Consider the following 20,724-nt stretch of genomic DNA (forward strand, 5'->3'; position numbering starts at 1 on the left):
TATGTGTTGTGTTGTTTGTGTTTGGAATGGCTTTGTGGCCCTCGATCTTGATCTTTAGATTGTAGAAAAAGTTGCAAATATACTAAAGAAGTGTAGATGAATTGTGGTTTATGGATTTCTATTTCAACTGTCTGAAACATTTTGGGTTGCGAATTAGCTGATTCGACTTGCTTATTGATTGAATGATTCATCTAAATGCAAAACCCGTAATTACTGAAAACATAATCTAATCTGCATTAGAATACAAAGCAAATACTCAAACAAGCTCCTATAACTTAGTTTGTGTTGTGATGTGAAGCAAATCTGTTGGTTGAAACATCAGCTGAAGCTGCGTTTTGGAAAGTCAAACTCATATCTGCTGGAACGACATGTATGAGGGTCGTTTTGGTTAAGTGATGCACGAGAGTTTCACGTGAACGGATAAGTTGCTTTCTTGGTTCGTTAAGATCAGTTAACTCGCATGCCTGTCACGTGGTTTTCTGGGTTGGTTGCTGATTCATTAAAGAGCTGTTATATACAGCTGATTCTGGTAACAGAAAGGAGGAAAAAAATGAGAGCTATTGTGAGTTGAGAAGACTGAAAGAAAACGGCTTCTTGTGAGACTCTATAGTTAGCTTGTAAACTCTTTGTAACTTCTTTGAACAATCAATACAAATGGGTTCTGTTTCTCCCGTGGATGTAAGCTAGACTGAAGCTAGCTGAACCACGTAATCTGTCTTTCTTTAATTTTTCAGCTCTATAATCTGTGTGTATCTGCTGGATTGATTCTTGGTGCATCTTGTTTGTTTAATTGTGATCTTAGGAAGTGTTTAGAGTTTATTGAAGTAATTAACCACTCCTAAGCACTACAATTGGTATCAGAGCCTGGATTGCAAATCAGACACAAGTATGGCTGGTTCAAAGATTGATCTAGAGAAGTTTACAGGGAAGAATGACTTCAACATGTGGAAGGTCAAGATGGAAGCACTACTGATCACTCAAGGGCTAGGTGATGCCTTAGAACCAATCATCAAGAAAGAAGGATTAGAAGCCTCCACCTCATCATCATCACTAACACCACAACAAGCTGCTGAGATTGATAAGAAAGCATGAAGTACCATAATCTTGAGTCTTGGAGACTCGGTGATCAGGGAAATTGCAAGAGAAAGAACAGTGGCTGACCTGTGGGCAAAACTTGAAAGGGTGTATATGACTAAGTCATTAGCCAACAGACTTTACATCAAGAAGAGGATGTTCACGCTAAAGATGGCTGAAGGATCATCTTTTGAAGACCACATTGATGAATTCAACAAAGTCTGTGATACACTGGAAATAATTGATGAAGGTTTAGATGATGAAGGTAAAGCATTGCTTCTGGTTAGTTCACTTCCACCCTTATATTCAAACTTTATTGATGCACTCATGTATGGGAGACAGACTTTATCATTGGATGAAGTTAAAGCTGCCCTGAATACTAGAGGGCTGCAAGAAAAGTCAGGGAATATGAACTCTGGAGAAGTGCTGGTAGTAAAAGCAAGAACTGATAAGTATGATGGAAAGAAAAAGAAGCAAGGGAACAACAAACAAAAGACTAAAGGCAAGAAATGTTTTCAGTGCTAGAAAGAAGGGCATTTCAAGAGAGATTGTCCAGAACTCAAGAACAAGAAAAGAGACCAAAATGGTGCTGCTGCTACTGCTGAGGAAGAGGGGTATGAGTCAGCAAGAGTATGTGTGGCTACAGAGCATGTGTAAAAAGGTACTTGGATTCTAGACTCAGATTGTACATTTCATATGTGCCCCTTTAAAGACTACCTATTAAACTATCATGAAACTGATGGTGGAAAAGTTATGATGGGTAACAATGCTGTCTATAAGATTGTGGGGATAGGAAATGTAAACCTAAAATTGCGTGATGGAACAATAAGAGAATTAAGGGAAGTTAGGTATGTGCCTGAACTTAAAAGGAACTTAATATCTCTAGGTATACTTGACCAAATGGGGCTTAGTATTAAGCTTGAATCTGGTGAGCTGAGAATCTCAAATGGAGATGGGGAAGTTATGAAAGGTTATAAGAGAAATGGGGTTTATGTTTTGAATGGGGAAGCTATAATTGGTGTGTCAGGAGTGTCAATCAATTCAAGCTGTGATAACACTTTGCTGTGGCACCTTAGATTAGGACATATGAGCTTAAGAGGTCTGAAAGAATTACAGAAGCAAGGGGTTTTAGGCAGCAGTCAAATCTCAGAACTAGATTTTTGTGAAGACTGTGTACTAGGCAAAGCTACAAGGAATAGCTTTGGAAAATCAGTTCATTCAACCAAGGGCATCCTTGAATACATACACTCAGATTTATGGGGACCAGCACAAACAATGTCACTAGGTGGCAACACCTATTTCTTGTCTTTAATAGATGATTATTCAAGGAGCGTATGGGTTTATGTCTTAAAACACAAGGATAAGGCATTTGGCAAATTCAGAAAGTGGAAATCCCTAGTTGAAAATCAAACTGGATTGAAGGTGAAGAAACTTAGAACTGACAATGGTCTTGAGTTTTGCAATCAGGAGTTTGATAGCTACTGTGCAGATCATGGCATTGCAAGGCATAAAACTATAAGGCTGACTCCTCAACAAAATGGGTTAGCTGAAAGAATGAACAGAACCCTGATGGACAAAGTAAGAAGCATGATGATCCAATCACAACTTCCCAAAGGATTGTGGGCTGAGACTCTGTTAACAGCAAGCTATTTGGTAAATTTAAGTCCCTCTGCAGCTCTTGACTTCAAAACCCCATTTGAGAAATGGCATGGAAAACTAGCAGACTATGGTAGCCTCAAAGTATTTGGATGTCCAGCTTATGCACATGTGAGTCAAGGGAAGTTAGCTCCAAGAGCTCTTAAAGGAAAGTTCATTGGGTATCCTGAAGGTGTTAAGGGATTCAAACTATGGTGTACAGACCTTAATCCTCCCAAGTGTATTATCAATAGAGATGTAATATTTAATGAGAAAGCTGCACTAGAAATGAAGAAATCCGCTGACACAGATGCACAAAAGGATAAGGAGAGAACCAAGGTTCAGTTTGAGGTGGAGCCCTACACTAGAGAAGCTTCAGAAGATAATGATGAATCTTATCAAGGAGCTGCTGATGAAGGAACTAATCATGTAAAGCAGATTAAAGCTCAGCATCAGGAGTACCAGCTGACAAGAGACAGAGAAAGAAGGAAAGCAAAAGCACCTGTCAGATATAGATATGCAGATCTGATAGCCTATGCATTGACAGCATCTCACCAAATTGATGATGACGAACCCAAGAACTACAAAGAGGCTATTCAAGGACTATTCAAAGATGAGTGGAAAAAGGCCATGGATGAAGAAATCTATTCACTGAAGAAGAACAATACATGGGAGCTGATTAAAAGACCTGCCAACAGTAGAACTGTAGGATGTAAATGGATCTACAAAGTCAAAGATGGACTAACAGCTACTGAACCTAGAAGATTCAAAGCTAGGTTAGTGGCTAAGGGTTACACATAGAGGCTGGAGTGGATTTCAAAGAGGTGTTCTCACCAGTAGTCAGACACACATCAATCAGGGTGTTACTGGCTTTAACAGCTGTAAAAGACATTGAGCTTGATCAACTCAATGTCAAGACAACTTTTTTTTACATGGAAGACTAAATGAGGACATCTTGATGACACAGCCTGAAGGGTACACAAGTCCTGAATCTGTTGACTGTGTGTGTCTGCTGAATAGGTCACTGTATGGGCTGAAACAATCACCCAGACAGTGGTACCTTAGATTTGATGAGTTTATGGTCACTCATGGGTATCTAAGGTGCAACTATGATGTATGTGTTTACTACAAGATCACACAATCAGGTAACTACATATATCTGTTGTTATATGTAGATGATATGTTGATTGCTTGTAATAAAAGGGAAGAGATTGAGGTTTTGAAGCAATTGCTCAATTCAGAATTTGATATGAAAGACTTGGGTCCAGCTAGGAAGATTTTGGGTATGGAAATAATAAGGAACATGAAGAAGGGTACTATGATTCTGTCTCAAGGGAAGTATCTAGAGAAGGTACTGAGAACTTTTGGGATGTCAAACAGCAAGTCAGTAGTAACCCCTCTTGCATCTCACTTCAAGCTGTCATGTTTCCAATGCCCCAGTACAGATGAAGAGAGGAATAAAATGACAACGGTTCCTTATGCAAATGCTGTTGGTTGCATGATGTATGCAATGGTACTTACAAAACCAGACTTAGCTCATGTTTTAAGTGTTGTAAGTAGGTTTATGGCTACACCTGGAAAGGAATACTGGAAGGCTGTTAAATGGGTGCTGAGGTATCTGAAAGGTACTCAACAGTATGGGCTGGTATATGGAAAATCAGCTGGAAAGGTTGCAGGTCTCTATGGTTATGTTGACTCAGACTATGCTGGGGACTTAGACAGAAAGAGATCTTTAACTGGTTATATGTTTTTCTTGGATGGTTGCCTTGTTAACTAGAAGGCAAGTTTGCAGCATGTTGTTGCCTTGTCAACAACAGAGGCTGAATATACTGCTGCAACAGAAGCTGTCAAGGAAGCTCTGTGGCTGAGAGGGTTGATAATAGAACTAGGGATGAAGCAGGAGGCTGTGGAAGTTCATTGTGACAGCTCAAGTGCAATTTACTTGAGTAAGAACCTAGCTCACCATGAAAAAACTAAACACATAGATATCAAGTTACATTTTATCAAAAATGTGATCTCTAAAGGTGTGATTAGCATGGTGAAAGTGCATACAGATGATAATCCTGCTGACATGCTTACTAAGGTTGTAACTACAGCTAAGTTCAAGAGTTGCTTGGACAAAGCTGGGCTGAGTGAATTCTAAATACTCAGGTTGGAGAAATCAGGATCAGGGAGTGATTTGTTCAAGGTGGAGAATTGTTGTGATGTGAAGCAAATCTGTTGGTGGAAACATCAGCTGAAGCTGCGTTTTGGAAAGTCAAACTCGTATCTCCTGGAACGACATATATGAAGGTCGTTTTGGTTAAGTGATACACGAGAGTTTCACGTGAACGGATAAGTTGCTTTCTTGGTTCGTTAAGATCAGTTAACTCACATGCCTGTCACGTGGTTTTCTGGGTTGGTTGCTGATTCGTTAAAGAGCTGTTATATACAGCTGATTCTGGTAACAGAAAGGAGGAAAAAAATGAGAGCTATTGTGAGTTGAGAAGACTGAAAGAAAACGGCTTCTTGTGAGACTCTGTAGTTAGCTTGTAAACTCTTTGTAACTTCTTTGAACAATCAATACAAATGGGTTCTGTTTCTCCCGTGGATGTAAGCTAGACTGAAGCTAGCTGAACCACGTTAATTCTTGTTCTTTTCTTTAATTTTTCAGTTCTTATAATCTGTGTGTATTCTGCTGGATTGATTCTTGGTGCATCTTGTTTGTTTGATTGTGATCTTGGGAAGTGTTTAGAGTTGATTGAAGTAATTAACCACTCCTAAGCACTACAGTTTGGAAGCCCAGTAATTTAGAGCCAAGGGGAATTGTGAATGGGAGTAACAACGGACTTGACGTGGAGGTACTTATGAAGAGAATCCAGTCCACAGTCTACCGAATCCACTCATATTGTATCCTCCATAAGGGCAGTCGTTATCAAAAGCCAAATAACAATTGGCCCATATGATGCCTGCTCTTATTGATCTAGATACGGTGTTGGCTGTGTTCAAGTCATTAGTTATAATGCATGCCGCTAGGCCATATCTTCTATTGTTGGCGCTCTTAATCGCCTCCTAAACAGTCCTGCAATTGCTTTGCAAGAACTGATCAGAATATTGAGAAATTGAAGGCATGTGTATTATGTAAAATTTTATTAAAAGTAGGGTTAATCATAGTCCAATTATTGAGAAGAAAGCAATGTCAATTCTTCAGTTGAAGATTAACAAAAAAAAAAAAAAAAGACTAGCTACAAATACTCACTTGAATTTCATCAACACCATCACGGGTCCGAAAATTTCATCCTTTGCTATTAACATGTCCTCCTGTACAAGTTGTAAGATTAACAATAATTGGAGGATATAAGTTCAATCTTGACGATGTAATCAATATTTCTGTGTACTTGCTAGAAAATTTTACCTTAACATTTGTGAAAATTGTAGGCTCAATGTAGTATCCCTTCTAACCCACAGTCTTGCCCCCAGTTAACACTGTGGCTCTTTCCTTTTTGCCACTCTCAATGTAAGACAGAATTCTATCGAACTGCTTCTTGTTAATCTGTTAACATAGCCACAAAAATATATTTACAGAAATCTTTTTCTGGTCTGACAAATTTGATTGTAATGTTTGCAGCATTGCATTGCATTTATGGTGTTCTACTACCATGTCATCTAAAATATTATATTGCAATTTTATACCACTAGCTGATTTAAGTCATAAGCTTTAAATAAATGGGTTAATCAATACCTGTGGTCCTTGATTAACAGCAGGATCAAAAGGATCACCAACCACCCAAGCTTTTGCCTTTTCCACCAACTTCTTTTCAAATTCATCATAAATTCCTTCTTGAACATAAATGTTAGGAAATTGGTGGGTGAAGCAAACGCGCAGCTAAGTTGAAATTGTAAGAAAATAAAGAACAAGCACAAAAGAGGACACCAGAAATTACGTGGTTCGGCTTTTAGCCTACATCCACGGGCGATAGAAGGAAATATTTTACTAGTGAAAAGGAGTTACAAGTATTGTACTATTTTAGCTCACTTCCCAAAAAACTCCAATACATCCAAACTCTCTCAATCACTGTAACAAGAGCTTATAAATGCAAGCTCTTAAACTCTCTCTCAACTCCCTAAATTGCTCTCTGAATGGAATGTCTTTGCTCATTCTCTTCGTTTCTATTTATAGAGAAAGCTTTGGCACTATGCATCAATTCTATATTATTTTTACCTTCTTTTTTTTCTTCTTTCAAATGTCAAACCCGTGTGCTCCTTTTCTTTTCCAATTTGCTGCAAAATTCTTCTTCTTTGAATAACATTGATGCTGACCGTCTAGATGGCTGCTTTAGACCATCTAGATGGCCACTTTATTTGACATTTCTCCCACTTGGAGATTAGATTGAGAATCAATCAATCTCCACATCATCCTTTCTGCTTCGCCATAATCATGTTGCCTACGTTGCTGCTAGGCCACAAGAGGATCTACTCCAGACAAACTTATCAGTATTTATCGGCTTGGTCAAAACATCTGCTAGGTTCTCTTTGGTATGGATTTTCTACAAATCCACATTTCCATCTTCCACTACTTCATGAACGAAGTGATACTGGACTCCTATGTGCTTTGTCTTGGAATGAAAGGCTGGATTCCTTGCAATGTGCAAGGCACTCTGACTGTCACAAAATACAGATATTTTCTCTTGTCCGTGCCCGAGCTCCTCCAATAACCTTTGTATCCAAATAGCTTCCTTGCAAGCTTGTGTAGCTGCCATGTACTCTGCTTCTGTTGTAGATAAAGCCACAACGGTCTGCAGTTTCGAAACCCAGTTTACAGCTGCTCCCGCAAGTGTAAACACATAACCAGTAGTGGATTTCCTTTTATCAAGGTCTCCTGCAAAATCTGAATCTACATAGCCTCTAACAGTAAACTCTGATTCTTCATAACATAATGCAACATCTGAGGTTCCTCTGATGTATCTCAGAATCCTCTTCACAGCTATCCAATGCTCTCCACCAGGATTCGCCATATATCGACTGACTGCTCCCACTGCTTGTGCAATGTCCGGTCTTGTACATATCATAGTGAACATTAAACTTCCCACTGCTGATGCATACGGTACTCGAGACATCTCTTTCCTCTCTGCTTCATTACTAGGACACATACTGGAGGATAATTTGAAATTAACAGGAAGTGGGGTAGAAATTGACTTACAATCTTGCATGTTGAAGCGTCGTAAGATTTTCTTCAAGTAATTCTTCTGCGAAAGCCAAATCTTCCTGTTATTTCTGTCTCGGTGAATTTGCATCCCTAGAATCTTGTTTGCTGGTCCCAAGTCCTTCATTTCAAACTCCTTAGCTAACTGTGCCTTCAATTCTTGGATTCGATCTTTGTTGGGACCTGCTATTAACATGTCATCCACATACAACAGCAAAATAATGAAATCATTATCTTCAAACCTCTTATAATATGCACAATGGTCTGAACTGAGTCTGTTGTATCCAAGGCTCATGATGAAGGAATCAAATCTCTTATACCAATACCTCGGCGCCTGTTTGAGACCGTATAGAGATTTGTTCAACCTGTAAACCAAGTTCTCCTTTCCTTTTTCTGCAAAACCTTATGGTTGGAGCATATATATTTCTTCTTCAAGTTCTCCATGAAGAAATGCAGTTTTCACATCCAACTGCTCAAGATGTAAGTCAAATGTAGCACACATCGCCAAGACTACTCTGACTGTTATGAGTCGAACCACCGAAGAAAATATCTCGTTGAAGTCAATACCTTCTTTCTGAACATATCCTTTCACCACCAATCTCGCACGATACCGCTCCACTTGGTCATTACCATCACGTTTGATCTTGTAGACCCATTTGTTTCCAATGGCTTTTCTTCCACGTGGTAGTGGTACAAGTTCCCATGTTTTGTTCTTGTGTAGAGCTTCAATTTCTTCCTACATTGCTGTCATCCACAAAGTAACATCTGAGATGTTTAAAGTTTCATGGAAAGTTGAATGCTCTCCATCCTCTGTTAGAAGACAGTATGCAACGTTGATCTCTGTGACATACTCCGAGTGCCACGTTGGCGGTCGTCTCTCACGAGTTGACCGACGAACTTCTGGAGCCTCGGACTCGACTGGTTCTTGTTCCTCATGCTCTGGTGCTGCTTCCGAAGAATCTGAATCTTCTGGATTATTTTCTACATATACCGGCACAGTCTCTGACTTTTCTTTTACAGTGCTATCATCTTTATCTTTCATTTGCAGTTGATCTTTTATAAATATAACATCTCTGCTTATGACGATCTTGTGGGCAGTGGGGTCCCACAGACGATACCCTTTTACTCCATCAGCATCCCCCAAGAAGATACATCTTTTAGATTTTGGATCCAGCTTTGTTCTTTCTTAGGCATTGTACATCACGTACACAGGACATCCAAATGCATGTAGGTAGGAATAATCAGTTGGCTTTCCAGTCCACATTTCCATCGCCGTCTTCAACCCAATAGCTGTAGATGGCGACCGATTTACTATATAACAAGCAGTTTTGGCTGCTTCTGCCCAGAATGAATTGGGTAGACCAGCAGTCCTCAACATAGCTCTTATCCGTTCTGTAAGAGTTCTGTTCATCCGCTTTGCCACTCCATTTTGTTGAGGAGTATATGCCACTGTGAACTGCCTCTGAATACCTTCTTGCTTACAGAAAGTAAGAAACTCGCCGTCTGTATACTCTCCACCATTATCCGTCCTCAAGCACTTGATCTTTTTACCAGATTCACGTCCCACCCGCGCTTTGTATTCTTTAAACACTGGAAATACATCTGACTTTTTCTTAATTGGATACACCCAACATCTTCTGGAGTAGTCATCAATGAAAGTCAACATGTACTTTGCACCTCCCATGGATATATCCGGTGATTTCCAAACATCAGAATGAATCAAGTCTAGAATGCATTTACTTCTAGCAATAGATCTACTGAATTTTAATCTATGCTGCTTACTTGTAACACAATGCTCGCAAAATGGTAAACTTACCGATTTAAGCCCCGGAAGCAATTTTCGCTCAGAGAGAATCTTCAAGCCTTGTTCTGACATGTGGCCAAGTTTAAGATGCCACATCATCGTTGATTCTTCTCCATTTGACGCGACACACGCATCAGCCTCCTGTAGTGTTTCTCCTTTAAGCATAAATAAATTAGCACCGATCTTTTCTGCCTTTATTAATACAAGCGCTCCTTTAACAATCTTCATAATTCTATTCTCCACATTAGTTTTGTACCCATGACTATCTATTTGTCCCAAAGACAATAGATTTTTCTTCTAGCCGTTGACATGTCGTACCTCCCCAATTGTGCGAATTGTACCATCAAACATTTTTATTTTGATAGTACCAATACCAGCGATCTCCAAGGCATGATCGTTACCCATATATACAGATCCTCCCGAGATATGTTCATATGTGTGGAACCATTCTCTCCTAGAGGTCATGTGCCAGGTAGCTCCTGAGTCTATAAGCCAGACATCAGAAAGTTATTTTCTACCTTCTGAAACAGTTGTTGCTTCGCTGTAGAGAATTTCGCCATCATTTGAGGTACTTGCTACACACCCTTGAGCATTTGATGACACAGGTTCTTTGCCCTCTTTTCTCTTCTGGTTACTCCAACACTCTTTCTTGACGTGCCCTTTCTTGCCACAGTTGTAGCATTTAACATTCTTCTTACTTCTGGATTTTGATCTACCATGATTTTGACTCCCGCTGGGGCCACGTTCCGTTGATCTCCCTCTCGTCACTGATAGCGCCTCCGCTTGCTGCGAACTTGCTTGTCTGTTTTCCTTATTTTTCCGCCTGCTCTCCTCATTTAATACGGAGGCTGCAACATTGTCGAAAACTAGACTGTCCGCTGGATTGTTGTTCGTTAGGTTAATGATGAGTTGATCATATGAATCTGGTAGACTTTGAAATAGAAGCTCTGCACGTTCATTTTCCTCTATATTATGACCCAACGTTGTGAGTTGTGAAAATAGAGTCTCCAAGGTGTTGATGTGGTCGGTCACCATTATAGATTCCGTCATTCGAAGAGTATAGAGTTTTCTCTTCAAGAAGATTTTGTTGTGTAGTGACTTGGCCTTGTACAATTTTGTAAGAGTATCCCAAATTTCCTTCGCTGTATTTGTCTCTGCCACACTGGATAATACTCCGTCTGCAAGTGCCAAGTGTAGATCAGAAATGGCATTGTCATCTATCTTGTTCCACTTGTCATCAGTTATCTCCATGGGCCTTTCTCCAATTGCTGCCAAGCAATTATTTTTCCTCAATACAACTTTCATCTTCATTTTCCACAACGAAAAATTATTTCCATTAAGTTTCTCAATTTCATACTTTGCCGCCATTTTGTTGATAAATACTACACACAAGCTAGTATACCACCTTGAATAGTTGTGAGTATGTGTGAGAATGCACACCAGGAAAGTTCCTAGAAAAGACTGGAGGGGTCACAATGGTCTCACTTAAAACCCAGACTCCTTAAGCTCTTATCGCCTTTGTGACAGAACTTTCCTAGACATGTACAAAACCACACAGTTGCTCTACTCACACCACTATTCCCTGCTTTGCACCGCCAAATTCTTGGATCGCTTCCACCGTTTCACATGAATAGTACCGTATACGTGAATAGCGCCGTATACGTGAATAGTGCCGTATACGTGATAGTACCCCTTACGTGAACAGTTCCCGACTCCAAAAAATACAACCAATAGCTCTGATACCATTGTTAGAAAATTAGTGGGTGAAGCAAACGCGCAGCTAAGTTGAAATTGTAAGAAAATAAAGAACAAGCACAAAAGAGGACACCAGAAATTACGTGGTTCGGCTTTTAGCCTACATCCACGGGCGAAGACAGAAGGAAATATTTTACTAGTGAAAAGGAGTTACAAGTATTGTACTATTTTAGCTCACTTCCCAAAAAACCCCAATACATCCAAACTCTCTCAATCACTGTAACAAGAGCTTATAAATGCAAGCTCTTAAACTCTCTCTCAACTCCCTAAATTGCTCTCTGAATGGAATGTCTTTGCTCATTCTCTTCGTTTCTATTTATAAAGAAAGCTTTGGCACTATGCATCAATTCTATATTATTTTTACCTTCTTTTTTTTCTTCTTTCAAATGTCAAACCCGTGTGCTCCTTTTCTTTTCCAATTTGCTGCAAAATTCTTCTTCTTTGAACAACATTGATGCTGACCGTCTAGATGGCTGCTTTAGACCATCTAGATGGCCACTTTATTTGACAATAAACACGGGAACTTGCCACACAAATTTCTCCCTAAAAATTAACATAAAAAATGTTTGAACATACTTGATTACATATCCAACTAGTTAATCATAATAACTGATTTAACAAAAAAAAGAGTGATATTTTTGACCTTGTTAAACAGGTTGCCAAGAAGAGCTGTGTCTGCAGCTGTATTTACATCAGCATCATCGAAAATCAAGAGAGGTGATTTGCCTCCTAATTCTAGTGAAACTGGCTTCAGATTGCTTGTTGATGCAGCCTGTATCACCAGACGTCCAACATCCGTTGACCCCGTAAAACTGACCTGGAAAAAAACTAAGACCACCGAATTGAAAATCCAGATTCATACTGAAGAAAGCACTTTGCTACAATTTTCTTTTATTGGGGTCTTACTTTGTCAATGTCCATATGTGAGGCAATGGCAGCACCGGCAGTCGGTCCAAATCCAGGTACAACATTAAGCACTCCATCAGGTATACCAGCCTGTGACATATGTGCCATGTCAATTGCATAACGAGTTCTATAACCAATGCATCAGAATCTAAGAAAAAAATAAACGCAGAGGCCTACCAGTTTTGCAAGATGAGCACAATAAAGAGCAGTAAGGGGAGTTTGCTCAGCAGGCTTGACAACCATTGTGCAGCCAGCGGCCAAGGTTGGGCTAACCTTCATGAAAAATATGAATGTAGGAAAATTCCAGGGAACTATGTGTCCAACAACGCCAATGGGCTCACGCAATGTGTAGGCTTGCAACTCACGTGACATTTTCAGCACCTCTCCGTGTATTTTATCTGCAGCACCCGCGAAGTAGCGAACGTTTTCGGCCACTGCAGGAACGTCCACGGCTTTGGCCCAGCTGTGCAATTTGCCAGCATCAAGAGCTTCCAGTACGGCTAATTCTTCTAAATGTTCCTCAATTATGTCCGCAAATTTCAACATTATCCTTCTCCTTTGCTGATCACAATTTTAAGTTACACGTAGTAGATTAATATTATGCTTTTGGTACTCTTAAAAGCAATTTCATGAAGCTTCGGAATAATGAAGTTGAATTTAATTACTTACAGCTCCAGAAAAACGTGGCCATGGACCATGATCAAAGGCGTGACGGGCAGCCTTGACAGCATTATCAATGTCCTCTTTGTCTCCCTCTGCGATTCTCGCTATTGCTTCTCCGGTTCTTGGATCAATTGTCTCGAATGTTTTCCCTATTAGAGAAATTAATTGATTGTTTCTCCCTCTAGAGTATTTTTATATATACTTCGGAAATGATTAAATTAAGCCCAAAAAAATGTGCAAGCATGCATCTGAACGATGATGATGCATATGATGCATAAGTAATGTAACATAGTACCGCTGGAGAGTAATATTGTTTTGTGAAAAAATACAACTTCTTTTCCCATGTTTGACGAAATAGATAAGGAGATTCTCTTATTTTTTAAAAAAGGTTAAACATAGCATTTACGGCTCTTAACACTACTCTAAAAATACTTAAAAAATCTCTTTTCAATTTATTTCCTAAAATACCATCAGTTTAAGTAATAAGTACCAATCCATATATTAAAATTAACGGTCTTCCTATGAAATTCTACCCTAAAAAAATATTTTTTCAAATTACATATAAATCCTAAAATATTAAATTTATCCTAAATTTTTTTCTTCTTACCATATAATTTCTATTTTCATAACTCTAAACTTTTATAACTTTCACAAAAGAAAATTTCAATTAAGATTATATATATAAACAATAAAATGGGATGTGTGTAAAAATTTATTAAAATAATAATTTATCTAAGTGCTTAATTGGATTTTCATTCAAAATAAGAAATGAATTAATTTGTATTAGGTTATTTAAATAATTTTAATTTAAAAAATATTTTATGAGGATTTTGAAGGGTGTCAAAAGGCTTACTCAAAAAATATTATTGACATGCCCAAAAAATATTACTTCGATACTACCAAAATTTAGAAGCCAGAAAGGTATTATTTGTGTACTTCAAAATGAAAATGTTAAGTGAACTAAAAATTGACAAAAAGTTAAAAATAGTGGATACACCCAGTCGGGATTATAATATTGAATTGAGTAAATTTGACTTAATTGTGTAGTTATTTTTATCAAAATTTTTGTTTTTGTTTTTTTTAAAAATCTAAATAGCTGTGCTCTTTTCAAAACACATCAAACGCTTTCTGGACTCGGCCCGTCGGCTGCTTGGCTTCATGCCAATAATGTGTTAAATAATTTAGAGCTTGTCCCCGTTCTATTAGCCTGATTGATTGAGACGCAGGTGTGAGATCGTACTGAAGTGAGAAAAATAAATCTTCATAAACTTCGAAGCTATTGATTTTATTTACAATTGAGTTTGAATCAAAGTCCTGAATGCATGAACCTCTAATTAAATACAACCATTTGTTCTAACTTCCTAACCAGTAGTAACTAGTGCCCATCCAAAGCATCGTGATTGAGTATTTAACTACTCAAACGAAGCAGCATATTTTCATGACATGAGTATTTATGCAGCGCATTCATGTGGTACTCAAGCAACTTTTACTGGCACATTATTAAATAAACTTTAAGCTTGTCGATTAGTTAAACTAAAATGCTTGCGAAAGAGCAAGAGAGGGTAATTAAGCCAAACAGAGTTTGTAGTCATAAGATGAGTGCATAATGGAGCTTTGAGAAGTTGTTCACAAGTTGGCTCTTGCTTGAAATGTTAAGTGACAAGCCCATTTATACCTACAGGGAGGCATGCCGAGATCGACAATGTTCTAGAGTTTTCTGATCTCAAGAGTTTTCATGGCTTAAAGAGCTCTCATTTTCACAATATCCTGCCTACATGTTACAATAATCTAGCAATATTTAGAGGCTTCCAGGATCTGTACAAGTAAAGACTATGCTAGAAATGGATGCTTCAAAACACAAGCAAAGATAGCATATTTTGGATTTGTCAAATTTGAGCAGCCCATAACAATATGCTAGCCAAGAAATTAAACAATTGGCACGTGGACTCCCATAGCCTTTTTTTTTTTTTTTTTTCTAGGAAGGGGAATAGCGAAAGTCAAAATTAATTTTTTTGTCCCTATCTCTCCAGGATTTGAACTCAGGTGATTAGCCGAATAAAACTACTTGAAAATTACTCGATTAAGATAAGCTCCTTTAGTTTATCTCTTATATGATTAATATTTTTAGAGGTATGGATAGCAAAAACCTAGGTCGATCCTAGATATAGCAATGCCCAAATTTGGTCTAAGTATATTTTTTGAACACTTGGGATGGGTCTAAAAAGCACAGCACTAAGACGAGTTTCTTTTATTGAGGCTTAAAAAATTTAGATTTTAAATTTTATAATATTATATACGTATATTTTTAACTTATTTCATAATTTTCTGATCTTAAATTTTATTTTAATAAAATTGGGCTTGAAAATATGAACTTTAAATAATTAAAATTTTAAATATATGTAACAGATAGACCAAATAAATATAATTATTTATATTTTTTTTCATAAGCTCTAAGTTCGAACTAGACCCCAGCCTCATCAAGTAAAGTCTGGGTTTGGCCCAACCTCATGATTGCCCAGCCCGAATTGCCCGGGTCCAGGTGCAGGCGAATATTTTTGACAACCCTATTAGTGATGAAGCTATGAGAAAGCCAACCTGAGCCTTGAAAATTTCTTTGAGGCCTGCTAATTTTTAAAAAATATAAGCCTTAATAAAAAAGTAATATTCATTTTAATTCTTAACATATTTTTTTTATACTTTTAGTAAAATTAATAATGTTTATATTCGGTCATAACAAAAATTCATATATTCAACTAAAAATATTCATAGTAGTCTCGATAAATAATGTTTATTGAAAAAATATTTTAGTTTGTAGCTGGGTTAAAAAACCTGAAACAAAAATGAACAGAAGCCCAAGTTGATAAGCTGATTAAAGTTGAAATATTGAAACCAACTAAACAAAATTGAACAAACAATATGTTAGAGGAGAGATGATTAAGAAATTAAATAAAAACCTGAAACAGCATCAACGAATTCTCCGTTAATAAACAGCTTCGTGAACTTGATCTCCGGCATCTTGAAAAAAGACTGCTCGGAGCTTCCATTATTGCTAAGGCCCGCCATCTCTCTCTTTTTCTCTGTCTCTCACTATGGCCCCTTTATGCTGTGTCTGGTATATATGCTCACTACACAATTTATTTAATTTATATCTAGGCACGTTGTTCATTTAAATATTATTAATTTGCTATTAGTGCCTACTTCCAAACTAAATTATGAGAGTTTGCACTATTATTTAACTAAAAGATTTGAAAAGATATCATTTTTAAGGCAGAGCCGATACATCAAATGTAACTTGCATCAACCTACTAGGAGTATTTTTTCATGACCTTCTTATCATTCGGTTGATAATAATTATGTTATCAAAAAAAAAAAGAAAATTACTTATAGACTAACATAAGCTGCTTCAAATTTAATAAGACCCCATTTCTAATATAAATTTTTTTTTTAACGCAAGAGTAGTATAATGGCTGGATGTGCATATTAGATTATTAACACTAAAAGTCCTTGTCGTTTATAGTAAATTAGAACAGCCAAAAGTTTTAAGCTTTCGAAATGTTAAATCCAAGATATTTTAAATTATTTACTCTATTGAACTAGTTTAACAATTAAAATGACATTATTACATTTATCAACATAGTTAAACTATGTATATTATTTACTAAACATAATTGATGATAAATGTAAATATGATTTTTTTTTTCAATTATATTCTTGTCATAAAAACTCAAATATTAGACATGATTTTTTTAAAGGATAAAAATATACATATTGTATCATTTATAAAATTGTATATTAATTTAGAACATCAATAGTGTAAATGTATAAAATATTAGTAGACATGTATATTTTATAATATTAAATGAGTTGTGTCTGAAGATAATTATTTTGAATTACAAGAAGTCTATATAACTTTTTGTTAGGCTTTGATAAATTGGGAAATTCCATATCTTAGAGTAGGTTATGTTAAAGATTTTCTAGATTTTTTTTTAACATCTAAGTATGTTATTGTCTTTATTTGTTTTTTTATCAAACATGCATTCTTAACCATTTTGGTATAATTTTTTTTTTTCAGCCGAATGAACGTATACTTTTTTTCTATTGATTTTTATTTGTAGCTTTACTTTGTCTTGTGCTCGGGTCGGGCTGTGATAGCAAAACTTGTAAAAATAGCAATGGCAGTTTTGTAAACTTAGTAAAATGGTATTTTTGTAAATAAAATTGCAAATTATATCCCCAAAACTGCAATAGAAAACTTGTGTTTGCAGGACTAATGTGTTAAACTTAAAAATCTTGTCCTTCTATTTTTAAAATAAATGACTGTTGCAATGTAATTGGTTCATAATAAGATAAAAGAAGGGTAATTAAGGATTCGTTTGATATAGTTTTTCAAACAAAACTTATTTAGGTGGAGCTTTTGTTGGTAGAGTTTTTACTCAAAAAATTGTAATTGTTTGGTTGTCGATAAATTTTTTTATTAAAAATTATAAAATTACTTTAATAAGTAAAGTTTTTAAAGTTATGTCATGGAAGGAGTGAAATAAAATTGTCAATTAAGTAAACGATATTTTAAAAAAGTTTTTCAACCTCTACTCTCGAAAGCATAAAATTTAAGATTTTCTAATAGAGGCATAATAACTTATTTATTTTTTAAAAACTCTATTAAAAAAACAACCAAACAATAAACGAAAAACCTAAAAAGAGCTTATGTTCATAGCCATTAGATAAGCAATACCAAATAGGCGCTAACTCTATTTCAATGTAATTTTGCCCCTAAATATATGCAATTGTGTGTGAGTGTGTGTGTGTGTGTGTGTATAATCTATTTTTAACTAATTTTTTATTATCTAAAATTGATATAGTTACTTCTTTAGGAGAGGCTTACAAAAAATTAATGCTTGCCATAATTAATTTATATTAATTATCACAGTCATGCAAGACTTACAAAGGTTATAGAAGGTCTGTATAACGGATCATGATCATTTTATGATCTGAGCACTCCTGATATTTTACAGATCTTGTGCCCACTGTATTTTAATGTTAGTGGATTATTAGGATTTAACTATATTTCCTTTTAATTTATTAACCACCAATCATATTAACATAATTTGCTCATATGAAGATTAGATCAGGAGAGGATCTTAATCCATGTATAACATATTTATATATACGACTAACAATGTGATAATATCTCATTAATTTATGTGATAATTAGTTATTGATGAGTCTTATCATTTTTCATTCAAATGGTAAATTTATAATTGCGCCACATCAATTGATTTACAAATTTTGTATGTTGACTATAACTTTAATTATTATAGATGAACTTATTTTTGGATAAATTTTTTCACATACTCATTAAGATCAATATGAAATCACTAAATGGCATTCATTTAAATGTGGTATTTCTTTTCGTACACGTTTTAAACTCGATATATTTACATCAAATTACCAATAACAATTTAATATGGCACCTCAAGATCAAAATCTATTCATCATCAACGGCTTATAGACCAATAGCAACCTACCGCCCAAGGGCGAAACTAGCAATTGGATTTGGGGGTTGCCAAAATATAAACGAAAAAATTATTGCAACACGTGTAAAAATTAATGCCATTTGAATCTGAGATTAATCAAAATACTAAATAATTATATACGTCATCTACTTCAATCATCTATTAAAAATAAAGTTTAAGTTCTTTTTATATCTTGAAAGTCATCTAATCAATTTTTATTTCATATATTTGATACATATATGATAGATATTTGATATTTAGCTTCTAAATATAAAGGAATTAATATTATTGCATGATGATTTGATACATATATTCATGTGTATCTTCTAAATTTTAGAAGACAAATGTGGAAAATAGCACCACATTTTCTAGAAGGTGGTGCCCACCACTATTCCCTGCTTTGAATGCGGCTGTTGCTGCATTCTTTGAATCAAAGAAAACAAAAGAAGAAAAATTTGGCGCCGCCCAAAGAAATAAGGAAAAAGAAGAAAGAGAGAAGAAAAAAAGAGATGCCGGGCCGAAGAAGGAAAAGAAAATAAAAATTAATAAAATAATAATAATAATTAAATATTAAATGAACAGTAGCCAATTTTGGCTATAAAAACGCTGGCTCCCTTCATTTGTAAATCATCAAGTTCTTCAGTTCTTTTCTTTATTTAGAGAGTGTTTTTAAGAGTTATAGTGATTTGAGAGTTTGGGTGTATTGGGATTTTGGGAAGTGAGCTAAAATACTACAATACTTGTAACTCCTTTTCACTAGTAAAATATTTCCTTCTGTTTTGCCCGAACCACGTAATTTCCGGTGTCCTCTTTTGTGCTTGTTCTTTATTTTTCTTTCAATTTTATTTTAGCTGCGTGTCTGCTCCACCCACCAATTTCCTAACAATGGTATCAGAGCTATTTGTTGTATTTTTGGAGTTGGGTACTGTTCACGTAAGGGGTACTATTCACGTATACGGCACTGTTCACGTATACGATACTATTCACGTATACGGTACTGTTGACATATACGATACTATTTACGTATATGGTACTATTCACGTGAAATGGTGAGAGCGATCCAAGAATCTTGCGGTGCAAAGCAGGGAATAGTGGTGTGAGTAAAGTAACTGTGTGGTTTTGTACATGTCGAGGAAAGTTCTGTCACAAAGGCGATAAGAATTTAAGGAGTCTGGGTTTTAAGTGGGACCATTGTGACCCCTCCAGTCTTTCCTGGGAACTTTCCTGGTGTGCATTCTCACACATACTCACAACTATTCAAGGTGGTACACTAGCTTGTGTGCGTTATTTATCAACAAAATGGCGGCAAAGTATGAAATTGAAAAGTTTAATGGAAATAATTTTTCGTTGTGGAAAATGAAGATGAACGCTGTATTGAGGAAAAATAATTGCTTGGCAGCAATTTGAGAAAGGCCCATTGAGATAACTAATGACAAGTGGAACGAGATAGATGGCAACGCCATTTCTGATCTACACTTGGCACTTGCAGATGGAGTATTATCCAGTGTGGCAGAGAAAAATACAGGGAAGGAAATATGTGATACTCTTACAAAATTGTATAAGGCCAAATCACTACACAACAAAATCTTCTTGAAAAGGAAACTTTATACTCTTCGAATGACGGAATCTACAATGGTGGCCGACCACATCAACACCTTGAAGACTCTATTTTCACAACTCACAACGTTGGGTCATAATATAAAGGAAAATGAATGTGCAGAGCTTCTACTTCAAAGTCTACCAGATTCATATGATCAACTCATCATCAACCTGACAAACAACAATCCAGCGGACAGTCTAGTTTTCGACGATGTTGCAGCCTCCATATTAAATGAGGAGAGCAGGCGGAAAAATAAGGAAAACAGACAAGCAAGTTCGCAGCAAGTGGAGGCGCTATCGGTGATGAAAGGGAGATCAACGGAACGTGGCCCCAGTGGGAGTCAAAATCATGGTAGATCAAAATTCAGAAGTAAGAAGAATGTTAAATGCTACAACTGTGGTAAGAAAGGGCACGTCAAAAAGGAGTGCTGGAGTAACCAGAAGAGAAGAGTGGGTAAAGAACCTAAGTCATCAAATGCTGAGGGTTGTGTAGCAAGTACCTCGGATGATGGCGAAATACTTTACAGCGAGGCAACAACTGTTTTAGAAGGCAGAAAATGACTGTCTGATGTCTGGCTTATAGACTTAGGAGC

The 20,724-nt window shown here is 36.4% G+C and overlaps 1 pseudogene; it reads right to left on the minus strand.

Annotated features, from left to right (window-relative positions):
* Positions 1–5,498: 5,498 nt before the first annotated feature.
* LOC18055848 lies at positions 5,499–16,082 on the minus strand (annotated as a pseudogene).
* Positions 16,083–20,724: the final 4,642 nt, after the last annotated feature.

This window comes from Citrus clementina, unplaced genomic scaffold, assembly GCF_000493195.1.
Source record: "Citrus clementina cultivar Clemenules unplaced genomic scaffold, Citrus_clementina_v1.0 scaffold_1, whole genome shotgun sequence".
Lineage (NCBI taxonomy): Eukaryota > Viridiplantae > Streptophyta > Magnoliopsida > Sapindales > Rutaceae > Citrus > Citrus x clementina.